The 16,429-nt window shown below is 41.5% G+C and overlaps 1 protein-coding gene and 1 pseudogene across 1 annotated transcript in view; both read right to left on the bottom strand.

The window, feature by feature from the left end:
• Positions 1-16,429, bottom strand: part of ANKH (ANKH inorganic pyrophosphate transport regulator) — a 151,118-nt gene that overhangs the window by 75,733 nt on the left and 58,956 nt on the right. The gene's annotated exons all lie outside the window — the stretch shown is intronic.
• LOC136389724 (cilia- and flagella-associated protein 36 pseudogene) lies at positions 5,212-6,262 on the bottom strand (annotated as a pseudogene).

Here is a 16,429-nt window from a genome sequence, read left to right as displayed (position 1 = left end):
TTTAAATGAAACATCTGACTTCACGAAAGCTTTAAATGCCTATAGGAGGGCACCTACATGATGCAGAATTAGACTTTTTATGTGTCTTTTTGGCAAAACTTTATTTTTTGCTCTGAAGACGCTAGCCCTGGCTGGGCATCCACTGTGATGCTTTCTGTCTGCACAATAGTTTACTGACCAAATCCTAGACCAGCACGGAGGCAGGTGAGAAGGAAGAGGTCCCAGGAGATGACAGGGCTGTAGCAAGACTGAGTGTGAAAGCTCTACTTAGCTTAACAATTATGGTCATTTGACGGAGGAACACAGGGTTTAGAGCCATGCAGACCAGAGTTGGATCTGCTCTTATCAATAAACTACTGAGTGGTCCTGGCCAAGGTACTAATTCTCGCTGAATCAACCCAAATGACCTTAGACTGGATATAAGTGGTGCACAGGCACCGAGTGGTGACTGGGGAGGGCACCGAAGAGCAAGGGTCTCCACCGATTCTATTCACCACTCTCTACCTACCTTTCTGCTACACCATAAACACTCAAGTATGTGGTAAACAAGTGAGCTTTTATCTGTTGGAAACTTTAATGCTCATACTAATTTTTATGAACTTTTAAAAAAATAATGATTGCAAGATATTACTCATAAGATATACCACTGATTTAACATGTTTAATAATCACATTAAATGTACATAGTGATTCAAAAACGTATCCTATTGTTAAGAAACATTAAAATGCAAGGAAAAAGGAGCTTCAGAATTGAGGACTTATGCTATATTAATAATATTATCAGCCTTTTCATTATTCCCATTTACAGCAAGTATTTCCTTCAATTTGTTCACTTTCTCAACTTCATGATTCTCTCATACAGAAATATTAAGATACCTTTTAGTCGATCAATCATTTCATGAAGTTTCTTTCTATATTTACAGACTCTGCCATTCTTACCCGACCATAGATAAGGTTATTTTGGTCTAGTTTATGGTTCCATGTGCACCCTTAGCTTTTTAATCCTCCTGGAATTTAGGCTGTCAGATATGGTTTAGAATAAATTTTCTCAGAATAGTTTATTCTCCAAAACCAGTTTGAATAAAACTGGTTTTATTCACCTACTGCCCCTTTACTTGGGATGTTTTCTTATCAGTCACCAGTTCTTACATGGCCTTCAGTCACCTATTGTCTGCATCATCTGTCTGTCTCAATTTGCTTACCCTGTTTTTCTTCATAGCATGTTCATTATCTGATATGATATTGTCTATTTACTTTTTATTTGTTTTATTGTCTCTCTTCTCCATTTGAGTGTAAGTGCCAGGGTACTGAGAGCTTTGTCTGGTTCACAATACATCCTACACATACGTGACAGGGGATGACATGACTATTATTTGACAGAATGGAGTAAAGTGCACACAGGCACTCTATCATGGCAGGTGAAGAAATGAAATATGCCAATGAGCTGAGGACCCTTCAGGGGAGTTCATTCAGATGGACTAGACAAAGGAACCCCTCCAAGGAGGTGATATTTCAGCTGAGTCTTAAAGAAGAAGAATGAACCACTCAAATGAAGAGCTGGAGGAAAGCACAGGCTCACAGGAGGGCTTCCTGTCTTTAAGGAACAGAAGGGAGGCCAGTAAGAGAAGTAGGGAGGGGAATAAGGTGGGCTTGGAAAAATAGGCCATGCTGGGGTTATTCTAGGTCACAATGAGGAATGCACATTTTGTTCTAAAAGTAGTGAGAAGCCATCAAAGGGTCCAAGCACAGGTGAGATAGAGGTTTACACTGACTGTGGGGATAAGAGTAGACTGGAGAGGGAAGGGCAGAAGCAGGAAGTCAAGAGTCTTATGGTCATCCCGGTAAGAGAAGGCTCTGGCTTAGATTAGGGCAGGATAGTAGAGATGATGAGAAATAGATTGCATTGAGAGGTTTCTATCGGAAGTAAAAAGAATAGATCTGGTAACCACTATACTGTTGTCTGGTGGTTACCAGAGGGAAGTGGGGGGAGGTGGTGGTGGGGTAAAGGGGATCAAATATATGGTGACAAAATATAGTTTGACTTTAGGTGGTGGGCACACAATGCAATATATGGATCATGTATCATAGAAATGTACACTTGAAACCTATATGATCCTATTAACAAATATCACCCTCCCCCCCACAAAAAGAATGGACCTGGTGGTGGACCACATGGTGGGCATGACGAAAGGGGAGACACCAAAGATGATGGTTGAATTTTTTGGCTTGAGTCACTGGTCAAATGGTGTAGCCATTGACTGAGATGAGAAGACTGTGTAGGGAAGATTTGGGAGAAAAAAGCAAGAACTCCCCCTCTGAGCTTCCTAGGGAGTTCCAATAGAGAAGTCAAGTCGGATAGCTGGTTACATGAATCTGGAGTCTAGGGGAGACACCTGGGCTATGGATAACACATTTGGAGGTCTTCAGCAATAGATAGAATTGAAAGGCAAGAAATAAATGAGATAATCTAGACAGAATGTAGATAGAAAGGAGTCCCAGATTTAGCACTATAGCACTCTAGAAATAAATTTAAACACCTTAAGCCTGACCAGGCGGTGGCGCAGTGGATAGAGAGTCGAACTGGGAAGCAAAGGACCCAGGTTTGAGACCCCGAGGTCGCCAGCTTGAGCGCAGGCTCATCTGGTTTGAGCAAAGCTCACCAGCTTGAACCCAAAGTTGCTGGCTTGAGCAAGGGGTTACTCAGTCTGCTGTAGCCTCACGGTCAAGGCACATATGAGAAAGCAGTCAATGAACAACTAAGGTGTCGCAATGAAAAACTAATGATTGATGCTTCTCATCTCTCTCTGTTCCTGTCTGTCTGTCCCTATTTATCCCTCTCTCTGACTCTCTGTCTCTGTAAAAAAAAAAAAAAATTAAACACCTTAAGCCTGTGGCAAACCTTCCACATTATATCAGTGTTATACCTATGCTGTAGTTCAGCATTAATGAGCTAGCTAGCACTGCTCTGGCCGTGTTACCCCTAAACACTGCTGCATCTCTAGGCAAGACCAGAAAGAACAGTTACTGTGGCTGGTAAAGAGGAAGAGCTACTACCGTCTTAAAATTCAGCTAAAGAAGTATCTGAGACATTTCAGAATGAATTAGGTCTTGAATCAGCATTCTGTCCCCAGATAGTCATAAGAACAGAGGTTCACCTGCTGTTTAAAGGCAACTTTTAGACATTTATGAACTTCTGAAAGTGAAGACACGTCCGATGAGAGCCGGGTCTAAAGTACTCCAACCACTGTAAATACGAAGCTGCCCTTCAATCACAGCCTGGCCTGGTCCCTGGTGAAATGGATGGGTCAGTGTTCTCCATGCTGCGGACACTCAGCGATGTGGAACATCTGACTTAAAAACATACCTGAGTCCAGCAGGCATTTAGTGGGTCTTATATACCTTAGTGTCTCCCAAGTTCACGGTGTTCTGTTGTATGCTTCCCCCCTGCCCCGAAAGTTAGTAGACAACAGGATATTAAAAAGTGAAAAAAAAAAAAAAACCCACAAAAAACAAAAACCCAAAACCAAAACAACCCACAAAACCCCCAGGGAAATGGCTAACAAATCCCATATGTGATCTCTCTGGTATGAACAGTCTTAGATCATTAAACCCCAAAGAGATCCTGACATTTAAACTTGGGCTCTGGAAACCAGAAACATCTCTGTACTGCAAGATGGAGGTTCTTCAGACCAGGAGTCACCAGCTCACCTCAACCCTGTCAATCAGCTTACGCTATTGTCAACAGCAAGCATTCCTTGCTAGCTGGGAGGAATGTTGTGTCCCCTGGGGAACGGGTCCAGGAGGTGATGCCCCCTCCCTGAGAGCAGGTCTGGAGCACAGCTTATCTTCTGTCTGAGAGATGTGTGAGGCTCTCTGTTGCTCCTACCCTACCTACTCTAACTTTTACTAATCTTGTCACTCTCTTGACTCCTATACTATACTTTTTCTATCTTGGTTCCTCCTGTTTGTCCTTCCTTACTACCCTCGCCTACATTTTATGATCATTCCTTTAACCACACCCACACCAATACCCACAATTTATTATCTGAAAATCTTTGAGCTTGGGGTCATGGATCACTTACCTATTCCATTCTTATCTATATTTAAAGACTTCTCCTTGGACTTTGAGAGTGGCTGGAATCAAACATTCAACACAGACTGTGTTCACTACACACTCATTGTCTCCATCCCCAACTGGGCAGCTAGCTGCTTGGCTATCTTTCTGTCTCTTCCATTTTCTCCTCTCAATAATCCCTCCTACTCAGCAGATAAACTCACTTCTTACTTCGTCTGGAATATGAAATCTACGAGGTAAAAAGTAAATTTCTTCTTGCTCCTCTCTCTAAAACAACCTCAGAAAAACACATCTGCCCCCAACCCTCCTCACCTCTTCTCTCCTATTCCAATGGAAAGGTCAGCCTGACCGAGGCGAGCCTAAGGCTACTCACCTGGGTCTTGGCACTTCTGTCCCTCTAACCTTGTTAGCAGCCTTGTCACGAGCTACCATCTTCCTCTCTTGCTCTCTGATTTTTGCGACTTGCCTAGCTCTTTCCGATCAACATTGACATATGCATCTGTCTTTTCCATTTTTAAAATAAACCTGCTCCTGACTCCTCTCTTCCTCTAGATACTGCCCTGTTTCTCACCTCCCTTCATAGGTAAGTTCTCACCATTTGTACTCCCCACCTTCCCACTTACTCCTCAGCCTCTTAGAACAGCAGCTCCAAAGTGCAGGGACCTGGTCTGTATCCCCAGAACTACAGCTCTACCGTGCTCTGGTCATATTACACATGGCCAACAAACAATAATTTGTTGATTGAATACACCGAGTTCTGGCTTCTGCCTTCCTCTCTCCCACACATCACATGTTCTTCCTGCTACACCAAATGGCAATTTTTCTGTCCTCAAATGTCTGACCTCTCAGCATATTTGACCTTGTTGGCCACTGCTAAGGTGCTTCAAGGCTATAGCTGTTCACAGATTATGGGCTCCACAAATGTTGCTCCAAGAGTTATATAACACTACCTAACACGTGATTAGTCAGCATCCAATAAATATTGGGTGTTTGCAATGAATGAAGGATTACAAAGGCCATTCGTGATCTGACCTTGCTGTCTTTTTGGTCTCAACTCTGTACGCCTCTCCTGGGTGTGTGTGTGTGTGTGTGTGTGTGTGTGTGTGTGTATGTGTTTAAGAATTCAATAATTTCTTTTTAGGAAAATTTGAATTTCTGTCTTGCTAAATTGGTTTTAAACTTATTAATAATTTCTTCTTCAAGTTTCTCTGCAAGCAATCTGCTCTTTAGTAATATTTGTTTCTCTTCTGTTGTCACTTCTGTTTCTCCGTCATTTCCTCTACATGCCCAGCAGGTTTCCCCTTCTGTTCCAAATTCTGCAACTACGTGGCCCTCATATCCTTTCTCACGGACATCAACATATCTCTCTTCTGCTTGAGACAGTGTTCTCGTTGCTGGCTCCATTCCAAGTATTGATAAATTTGCTGTTGGTCCTTCAATGCTTGTATGTTCAAAGACGGGAATCTTCAGGCATTTTTGTGCAAGGGAGAAAGTTTCAGGCAACGTTTCCAGCTTTCTTGCCAAAGGCTGCACTGACTGATTAGCAGAATGCACTTTAACATCTGAGAGCTGGTGTGCAAAATGTTCACCATCCATCCCCTTGGGAATTATTCACGTTTGCAGTTTCATCTTCACGCATTGGGAGCTCTTCTGTGTTAGCCTCTGATAACTGCTTTTTTCTCTTTCTTTCTTCTTCCTGGTCATATTCCTCTTTTGATTTTCTAAGAACTTCCCTCACGATTTTCATCTCTTCCTGTTCAAGACCACTGACCACATCAGAACCATCTGGTAAGCAGTCAGGTAATACACCATTTCTTTCTCAAATTATTCAAATGGCTTGCAGCTGCATGTCACTGTTTTTCTGGACTATTATTGCTTTAAAGATAGTAAAAATTTCTGGGGCCAACACAGGCTGCAAAATAGCCCTTAATATATGGGTCTTTGCAAGAGAACGGCACGCCTCTTGAAATTGATCTTCATTACTTCCAATCTCTTTCAAACAACTTTTCAACTAGTTTTCTGCATTCCTGATGAATGTTTGTATAGGTCAATTTGCTTTCTTCTTCATGATCAAAATTTCATATTTCTCCATGAAGTCCAACATGGAGATGAAGCAGTCTGGGTCTTGCAGGATCCCAGCGATACTCTCCACCATTCATTCTACCTCTTCCTCTTTTTCTGCCACCATTCCGTGAAGCCGCCCCCCCCCAGCCTTAAGCCAGCTGCCCAAGAGAGCCAGGTAAGGCCTTTCTGCAGCAGGGGGCTGAGAGCGAATTGGTGGAGATTCTCCATTGTTTGCATTTCTGGATATACCATACTCCCTCTCTTATCTAAAGGCTTTTGCATAAGCTCTTCTCTCTATGTAGAACCACTTACTCCTGGCCCCACCTCCTTCACCTGGCAAATTCATCAGTTTAGGAATTGAGTCTTCAGGGAAGCTGGTTCCTAAGCCTAGACCCTCCTCTGTGCTCTGCAACCTGCACGGACCCTGGACCCCGTCAGTGCACTCAGCAGGTGTCCGGTGGTTGCCTGTTTATTTGACCCCCATTTCACTAGACTACCTGAGGCAAGGAGTGGCTTATTTGTCACCAGTTTTCTCACATCTGCTCAGCACGGTGCCTGACACGTGGTGGAAGATCAGTACACGAACAAATGAATGCGTTCACTGTAACATGCAGCTTGTATCTGGTAACCAATCTGGAATCTTACATTTGGTAAATAAAATCTCCAACTGCAGGTTTGGTTTTCTGGGTAAACACACCTTTGTCTGGTAGGATCTATGTATTTAAAACATGCAAAGTGATGTCAGTTGCACTGTACACATTCTTGGAGCCCTGATATTTTCTCAAGAGATAGGCAAGGACTTCCCGTGGTATTTCTCCTGTGCCATACATGGCGGCCATTGCACGCTGGATGAAGGTTGGCTGCTTCACTGCAGACACCCAGCCATAAATAGGGTGCAACACCGGCCCATATGATCAGCCTGTTAGGTGTAATGCTCAAGCAAAGATTATTTTCCAACTCTTTTCTTTTTTTAATGTCTTTTGGATGTTAACTGGGATACAGGACAAATTGTTCTTTTGTTCTTTTATGGAATCAAGTCCTGAAGCAGAAGTTAGCTGCTGTCAGAAGAAAAAAGGAAGTTCAAATTCAAAGGAGAAAACCGTCCATGCCGGTGAAGTTGAGAGAACCGTGCTACGAGCTCATGTGTCACTGACTGATGACCAGGCAGGGATCTCCACATTCTGAGAGGTGGGAGCTCATAAGGCATCAAGAGAGACAGCCACACAATTCAGGAAGTGCCCATGGCTGCTGGGCCCTGAGCTTATAACTGACATTCATGGCTACATGGCAATAAAAAAAAAAATGATCATGTTGTTCATATAGAAATTACTATTCAAATTCTTCCACAAAAAGGTGGAGTTGGAAACTGGTATTGTTCCCTAAAATAGCAAGAGATTATTATATGAAATGCTTTATGTCCCTCCACTCTTTTTCCTTCCTTTTTTTTTTTTTTTTTTAACAAGATGGATACTTCCTTTATTGCTTCATCTTGGATTGGAAAAACCAATGGGACACAGGGCTGAGTACTAATTCTGTCTTACTAGACTGCCATGTAATCTCTTTGATAAAAGACTACACTTGTCTACAGCTTCAGCAGAAAGCAAACTCACTTTTGTCAAGATAAAATACCATTTAAAAATCTCTTGCACACCCAAGATCCTCAGAAAATTTACATTTGTGGAAGTGGGAAAGTTCAGAAGTACACATGTAGGCAAAGCGACCTGTGAGAATAGCTTCTTCCAAAGACGTGGATAATCACCATCTTTGGATCTTAATCCTCTCAAGGAGCCTGGGTTCCTGTAATTTTCCACTGTTATTGTTCTGTTCGTCTGTATTTTAAAACGTGGTTTGGGTTAAATTAGATCATTTGTCTTCCCGGTAGTTTTCCAGCCATGCTTTATTTTCTTAAGGATCTATACTGCTCTAAATGAGACACCCGCGCTCTGTTTAGTTGGAGCTCGAGCCAAGAACTTGACACCCACACATGAGGTTGTGGTTTAAAGGGAGTAGCAGGGAAACGAAGCCTGGTCTCCTTAAGAGTCAAAGTCACCGCTCGGTGTAGTGGTGTCCATATTTAGTGCTTCCTGAAAACCCGGAGACAACACAGGGCAAGTGCAAAATATGAGTCTGTTTTATTGTCACTTCTTATACTGGGAGAAGAGTTTCTATCAAGAATGGATAACCTACTAAACAGGTACAAAGTTTGGCTAAGCCAGTTATCTCCTGTGGGGCTTCTTCAATAGTTCAGATGAAATAAAAAGCATTTTACTTTTGACCTCATAATGTTAGTTCATGAAATATACTGTAGTGTCATAGGACCCTTCTCAGATCCTCCTGATCTTTCATTTAAACATAAAGCTTATTCACCTAAATTTAACTTTAATTCAAGATGGTGGGAGGCTCAACAAGGAAGAAATATTACTATGAAAATTTTCGTGTACTTAAAAAAACAAAACCCCAAAGTTTACTGTGCCATTTAAGAATCTCACCTTGCTCTCACATCTCTATCATAGGGATGCCCATAGTTCCTACTAATTATTTTTTATACTTATAAAGTTATATGGTCCCAAAATGATATTCCTTGGTTAATATCTCGAAATTATATCCATTCCACATCAGAACTGAATTTTAAAGCTTTTATATTAAAAATAAAAAAACAACAACCACACAACAACCCCATAAAAAATAGCCTGGAATAGAAGATCAACTCTGTGATCCAGGGATCTAGGGAGGTTTGTTGTTGTTGTTTCTGTGTTTGTTTGTTTTGCTAATTTTCCATAACTTTCTCTCTGCCTACATATTTACACACTCTCTCCATGCTTAGTAACAGATTTTCTTCCTGCTGTGGATCTCTGAGCACCTCAGAAGTGCCATTCCTTTTTCCAACTCAATTGTAACATTCAGAAGTGCCATCTATTGCCTTCTATTGACATTTATAATGCATTTATACTGAGAGAAGAAAAAGGGATGCCTATTTGCATTCTGACCTGATGAAACCTGGAAAGCACAATAACGATGAAAATACCCCGGCAGCTAACATTTACTGAGCGCGTGCTCACATTTACTGTGACAGGTGCTATTCTAAGCTCTTTGTCTCTCCCGACAACTCTGTGAGAAGGTACTCTTATAGCCCAGCTTCCTGGTAGAGATACTGGTGTGTGCAGAGGCTAGGTAACTTTGCCTATGGTGACACAGAGCTGAAGAAGAATCTGGACATCTTGACCTCAGGTCTTTTGATCATAACTATCACTCTACTATACTGAAACGAAGCCCTCTTTCTTTCCATTTTGGTTCAGATATGGTCATTGGTGTCAACTGCTTACTTTAAACAGAGAGAATTAGCTAATCAGATCAAAGAGAACTTTTGGATAAAGACAATTTTTATAAAAAATCTCAAAGGCCCTGAAGTGAAGACTGTTTTTTCAACAGTAATGTGTAGCAAGCACTACATCGGCAAATGTGGAAGATGAATGCAGTGAGACTGAAGTCATCACATATTTGAGCCATGACAATAAAATGAGAATCAAAGAAATCGGGTCACTTGTGCTCCGCAATTGAGACCGTACAGCATGAACCCCACATGGGCTGCCTCATGGGGCTCAAGCACAAGTTCCACCATCTCCGTGTGGCAGGAATGCTGGGAGGTTCTGTACAGTGGACCAGAATGTTTATGGGCTTCTCTGATACATGGGATAATGCATCACCCCAGGACGTATAACTTGTCCAAAAATTTTATTCACTTCTCAGCTGCAGAATTCATTTATTTTTACGTGGGATTCAGCTGTGACTCATTGCTAGTATTTATATGACAGGCACACATCAAGCTTTGTGAAAGATTTCTAAGGGTCTGGGGCATTTAAACTGATTGTTTTTAGGAGGTGGGTGCAAGAGAGTAAAAATAAGTCATAAAACAGGTTAGTGCACCTAGTCCATAGATGTCTGTACCAGTGACCTACACACACATGCATACACACAGAGACATATACACACACACCCAGGAAGGAATCCTAACAAAGCTCAAATAGACAATATTTAATGTGACAAACTGTCTTCAGTGTTTGCTTTGTTGTTAGCCAACGCCTCCAGTGAGGTCCCTGTGAGCGCCTGGGAAGGGTGTCTGTCATACTAGTGCGGCTACAATCAAGGCTGTGATGATTCCTAACAGAAGATCTGCAATGTCCCCGCTGACAGCTGGACAGTGACTGTGGCACCAGCTGACTCCAGAAGGGTCTACTGGTCCAGCCCAGCACCCTTTCGGTGGCTCTGGGACGCTGCGTAAAACCTTACACGAGGGTGGGCTTGGGGTTTTTCCTGGGTTTGCTAACTCTCTGAGGGTTGAAGGCTAATATAACTGTCCTGGGACCACCTGAGAACCCTCGCAATACCCCCTGCCCAAATAGGGCTGCTGGGGCCTCTGTAAGTCCTGTGAGACTGTAATTCCAGAACAAAAAGGACTCACGTGCAGCACAGGTACTAAATCTTAGCAGTTTCAACTGAAATGGTTATTTTAAAGCATCTGTTGTTTTAAAGATTTAGAAAAAGATTAATATAAATGAGTATGAGAATAACTCTAAATAAAACTCCTTACTGTGTTTATTGTTTAAAAGCATTGTGTTGAAGAAAAAGAGAAAGACCTGTTTTCTCTGTTTGTTTCTGATGACACAGTCTGTGTCTTATTAAATTAATAACCTTATGAGACCAATATTAGACTAATAAACTGCCTTTCTCCCACTGTATAAAGCAAAACTGTAAGATTCTTGGATATAAATTCAAGAGGGAGTATAGTTCCTACAGGAAGAAAGCACAGAGTTTTCTTGAAGTTTGTAAAATAAGACCTGAAGACATGGAGAGGCGAGCCATGCTCCTTGAAAACACCTAATGTCATAAATAGATCAGAGATCTTTCTGAATTCCTCTGTAAGCTTAATGGAATGTCAACCAAAATGCCAGTGAATTGGGTTTTCATTTGGACATGGGAGAGATGATTTTCAATTTCATATGGGAGGATAACCAAAAATATGTGACAAAGGAGTCGGGGGGGGGGGGGGCGGCTTCCTCTAGCGAGTATTAGAAGTTACTGTGAGCAGGTGACTCATACAAGAAGAGATGCTAACGGAGCGTGCACAGATGGAAACCCTCTACCACACGAGCAGTCGGAATAAAAGGAAGAACAAGACTGCCATCAGATTGAAAAAAAATTAAAGCAGCTGATAAAATCTGGAGGGGTGGTGAAGATACGGCACAATGGGAAACTTCATACCATATTGGCTGGAGCATGTCTGCTATAATCTTGTGACAAAGAAATATGTCAAGAGGTATTAAAATTAAAAGTGAACCAACTCCTTGATTTAGTAATCCCCTTTTAGGAATGCATCCAAACTAAATAACAGCACTAGCACACAATGGCACGCACACAAAGGTGTTCATGAAAGCATTCTTCCTAACGGCAGACAGCTGACAGCAATCTGTCTGTACGTCAGCATGCGATAGGCTCAATAATGATGGTACATCCACACAGAGGAACATTACACAGCCGTCACAATGCGTGAGAGGGACTCAATGTATCAAACTGAAAAGAAGCCCATGACACAGTGTTAAATACATTGCTTACTGTATAAGCAATACAGTATATTCTCACTCCATTGAAAAAATAAAAAAGACTCTCAAAAATATGAAACTATGTTAGTATGAACAGAGAGAAAATTGGATGGTGTCATACCAAACTATTCATGCTGTTTAAGTTAGGAGAGGTGGGTTGGGGGGGCAAAAAGGGGAAAATTAACTTTACACACACATTTGTATTGTTTTGCTTGTGACAAAGAGCACATGCTACTTCTCTAGTTTAAAATAAAATAAAAGCTCCATTAATGGACTCATTCCCACTCATTTTGATCAATTAGACTTAAATTGAATAATCAAAATAAATGAAATGCCTAATTCTTAGGGTGCAAAGCCAGGTACCCACCCCACAAAGCAAATGTTGCTATGTCATTGGCATACATTTCATAGTCACCTGGGATGAGACCTCTTAGAAGAATTCCCTTTGTCATCTCGCTTGAAATATGCCATGATTTCCAACAGTTTTAAAAATGGGGCTGAATACTAGAAGCTCTGTGCTCGTCAAAAAACAGTTGCAGCCCTGGCCGGTTGGCTCAGCGATAGAGCGTCGGCCTAGCGTGCGGAGGACCCGGGTTCGATTCCCGGCCAGGGCACACAGGAGAAGCGCCCATTTGCTTCTCCACCCCTCCGCCGCGCTTTCCTCTCTGTCTCTCTCTTCCCCTCCCACAGCCAAGGCTCCATTGGAGCAAAGATGGCCCGGGCGCTGGGGATGGCTCCTTGGCCTCTGCCTCAGGCGCTAGAGTGGCTCTGGTCGCAATATGGCAACGCCCAGGATGGGCAGAGCATCGCCCCCTGGTGGGCAGAGCATCGCCCCTGGTGGGCGTGCCGGGTGGATCCCGGTCGGGCGCATGCGGGAGTCTGTCTGACTGTCTCTCCCCGTTTCCAGCTTCAGAAATGAAAACAAACAAACAAACAAACAAAAAAACAGTTGCAAAATCTTGACCTTTAGGCCTGACCTGTGGTGGCCCAGTGGATAAAGCATCGACCTGGAAATGCTGAGGTCGCCGGTTTGAAACCCTGGGCTTGTCTGGTCAAGGCACATATGGGAGTTGATGCTTCCAGCTCCTCCCTACCTTCTCTCTCTCCTCTCTAAAATGAATAAATAAAATAAAATTAAAAATTAAAAAAAAAAAATCCTCAAGGGTTGTAACAGTTACAACTCTGTTTAAAAAAAAAAAAAAAAAAAAATCTTGACCTTTAGTAAGGTGACCAATCATCCTCCTTTAGGGAGGACAGTCCTTCTTCTGTAAGTTCTGTCCTCCCTTGAAAAGTGTCCTCCTACATGTCCTCCTTTTTGACATTGGAAGACTCATCTGTAAATGTCTGTATTTGATCAACACAGAGCCAATCCATTGTGTGTGATGTGACATATTTGTATCTAAATGAGCACTTTTTTCTTAAAATAATTATTAAAAATTAATAGGCATGTAAGCATAATTACAATATAAAATATTACAAATGTTTTTATTATGCTTTTATCATAATAAAATTTTATCAATTATATTGTATTATTGTTGCAATGAATAAAATATTTCTTTTATTTACGATATTATTTTCTTCAATTTATTTTTGTCCTCCTTTTCATTGTAAAAAAGTTGGTCACCTTACCTTTAGGCATGAGAAAAGAGAAATCTTCTTTAACACTCTCTCCTGCTGCTGCTCATTTAAGGGGACCTACTTCCACCTTTTTTTACTTTAAGCAATGAAATCATAATTCGTTTACAAATAGGTAAAACAAATATTTTAATGCCATCTGACTAGAGTATAAAGACACTTAAGGGAGTCTGTCTGACTGCTTCCCGGTTTCCAGTTTCAGAAAAAAAAAAAAAGGCACTTAACCCAGTATGCAGGGTCAGAGAAGGCTTTCTGGAGTCCTATTAACTCAACAGGCTATCCGCACCCCCCTTGAACTTCCTTACTGTGCTATCTCCTAATCCCAGCTGAAATGTTGGCAACTTCTTGTCCCTTTGGCCCATCCTCAGAGATCTGGGTCAAGTCTTTCCTCCTCCAGGAACCCTTCCTTTACCAGTGTCAGTCACATGATTGCTCCTGTCACAGGTCATCACTTATTTATTCATAGAACTATTTCATTCATTCAAATATATGAGGTAAGTATGGCATACTGGCCTGCTACCATGTTCTTTATTGATCAATGAACATGGCAATGACATGGTGGTCAAAGAGAGTGTTAACCATTAATGGCCACTAGGTCAAACACATTAGTCAATAAAGAGCGTGGAGCCAGGCCAATATGACATCTTCCTTCATATCCCTCACAGATCTTAGAACTAAGGGCTTGTTTGAATAGTTACTTACTGATTAACTGTCTAAGGGCTAGGGCAGCTTTGTGTGACAGGGAGGACAGGTTTAAGGAGCTGAAGAAGCAAAAATAGTGGGTGGGAAAGATAGTATAACAGCTGAGAGATACACACAGAAGGGCTACCACTGAAGCAAGTGCTAAAATACAAACACAACACTGCAGCTATTCAAACTGTATAGACAAGATAATAATTCTATTGGGTCACAACGGGTCGAAAGGGAGCTTCCGAACAAAGGTATATGGAACGTGCCCTAAATACCTGTGCAAAAGAAAAATAAATGTAGCTTGGAATCTTTGGGTATAACTACATCTGAACTCATTTGGCAGTCTAACAGCATTTATATAAGAATTTAAGAATCATTCCAACCTTGCTGTTAGAGTTTTTTACCAAGTTTTACTCTTGAGCTTCCTTATGGGTTAAATGCCTTTTTTTAAAAAAGCAAATTTAATATCCCCACAACAGATTTCAATTACTCTAAATGTATGTTGTGTTTAGTGGCAGTGATTTTTTTAAAAAAAAGCTCCTTTTCTAGAAATTCTTTGAAGTGTTCAGTGTTTTGGCTTGGTAAAATCTCCTAACACAAAAGAATAAAACAAAGTAAACATTTTTTTTCTATTTTACTGAGAGTAAAAGGGAATCTCCCAAAGTTAGTATTTCTAAATTGCAAACTGCAGATTTTTAAAACTGCACTTTAAGGGTGAAAACAATGGTAATTGTGGACTTTGAGTCGTAAATAGATTTTCTCCTTGTGTAAAATTAGTAACTCTAAGAGTAAAATTTAATCTGTTTTAACAATAAGCTTTATAGTGCCTGTCAATTGCTCAGCATAGAATATGGTGTTTCCTCACAAGTTAGATTAATGCATTAAGATTTTCCCCTTGGTCCTTCTAAAAGGCCCTTTCTACAGAACAAAAGATAATTCTCTAAAATTACTCACTTCCATGTCAAATGAAAGCACACTAAATAGAGAAAATATGTCATAAACTATTCTATCATGTAATTTCTGACCCTCTCAAGCACTTAAGAATGAACACCCATCCCACACGACTGCACTGCATGTTTTCTTGGCTGCTGCAAAAATCGAAGAAGTCAAAGAGAAAAACACCGATCAGGGAAAAACAGGAAGTCCCAACTTTGAAAAACACTCATTCCACCTTCTATGCAAACCACAAAAAGATTAGACAAACTAAGTTTTTGTTGACCTTGGCTGTAAATTTTGAAAAGGAATAGAGCCTTAAAAATATATCTGGAGGGAGACTCAAGTTCTCTTTCCACTGGTTCTTTTTCATCTCTTTCTTTTTGTAAAATATATTTTAGAGGAACTACTAGGTAGAAATCTGAATTATTTTCATATTGCTCCCTATAGCAGTGGTCCCCAACCTTTTCTGGGCCACGGACCGGTTTAATGTCAGAAAATATTTTCATGGACCGGCCTTTAGGGTGGGACGGATAAATGTATCACATGATCGAGACAAGTGTCAAGAGTGAGTCTTAGACAAATGTAACAGAGGGAATCTGGTCATTTAAAAAAAATAAAACATCATTCAGACTTAAATATAAATAAAATGAAAATAATGTAAGTTTTTATTCTTTCTCTGCAGACTGGTACCAAATGGCCCACGGACCAGTACCGGTCCGCAGCCCGGGGTTGGGGACCACTGCCCTATAGGATGAGCAGAGCTGTATGAAGCTCCAACTGTTGCCAAGTACCCTCTTAAGCATGTATAGGGGTCTGTGCTGGGCATTTCTCTTGAGTTATCACATTTGATTCAGTCCAAAAAACCCAGCAAGGTAGGGAATCTCAACTCTCACAGAAGATGGGGAGACAGGCTTGTAGAGAAAAACAGAGCTATTAGTGGCAGCACTGGTGCTCCAGCCTCGGCCTCCAGCAGTGTAACCTGGGAAGCACGTGGCCTATCAGTTTAGGCCATGCTTCCGCCCCTTGCTGCCAGCCTGTAATAGCTGTGTGATCCTGGGCAGATGACGTTACCTCTCTGACCTTCAGGATGCTTAGCAGAATAGGAATGCTCACCCAAATCTGTCTCCTGTAGGACACAATTTAGGATTAACTGAGACTATGTGTGTGAAAGTGCTTAGTTCAAAGGAAGCACACCACCAACCTTCTCTCCCTGCCCCAGTTATAAGACTAAAGAGACAATATCTGAGTGAGGCCTTCACCTAGACCACAGGCCCTGACATATCAGGGGCGCCCAAGCCTCCGTGGGACCTCAGGATGCAGTTTTAGTTCAGGGTAGATTTAAAATTAAGACACAGACAATAGGATGGCAGTTAGCAAAGGAAAGGGGGTAAAGGGGACCAAATATATGGTGATGGAGGATGAGGGTGGTGGGC

Source organism: Saccopteryx leptura, chromosome 1 (genome assembly GCF_036850995.1).
Source record: "Saccopteryx leptura isolate mSacLep1 chromosome 1, mSacLep1_pri_phased_curated, whole genome shotgun sequence".
Classification (NCBI taxonomy): Eukaryota; Metazoa; Chordata; class Mammalia; order Chiroptera; family Emballonuridae; genus Saccopteryx; species Saccopteryx leptura.
Note: the sequence above shows the minus strand (reverse complement) of the source record. Positions and strands in the feature narration are given on the sequence as shown.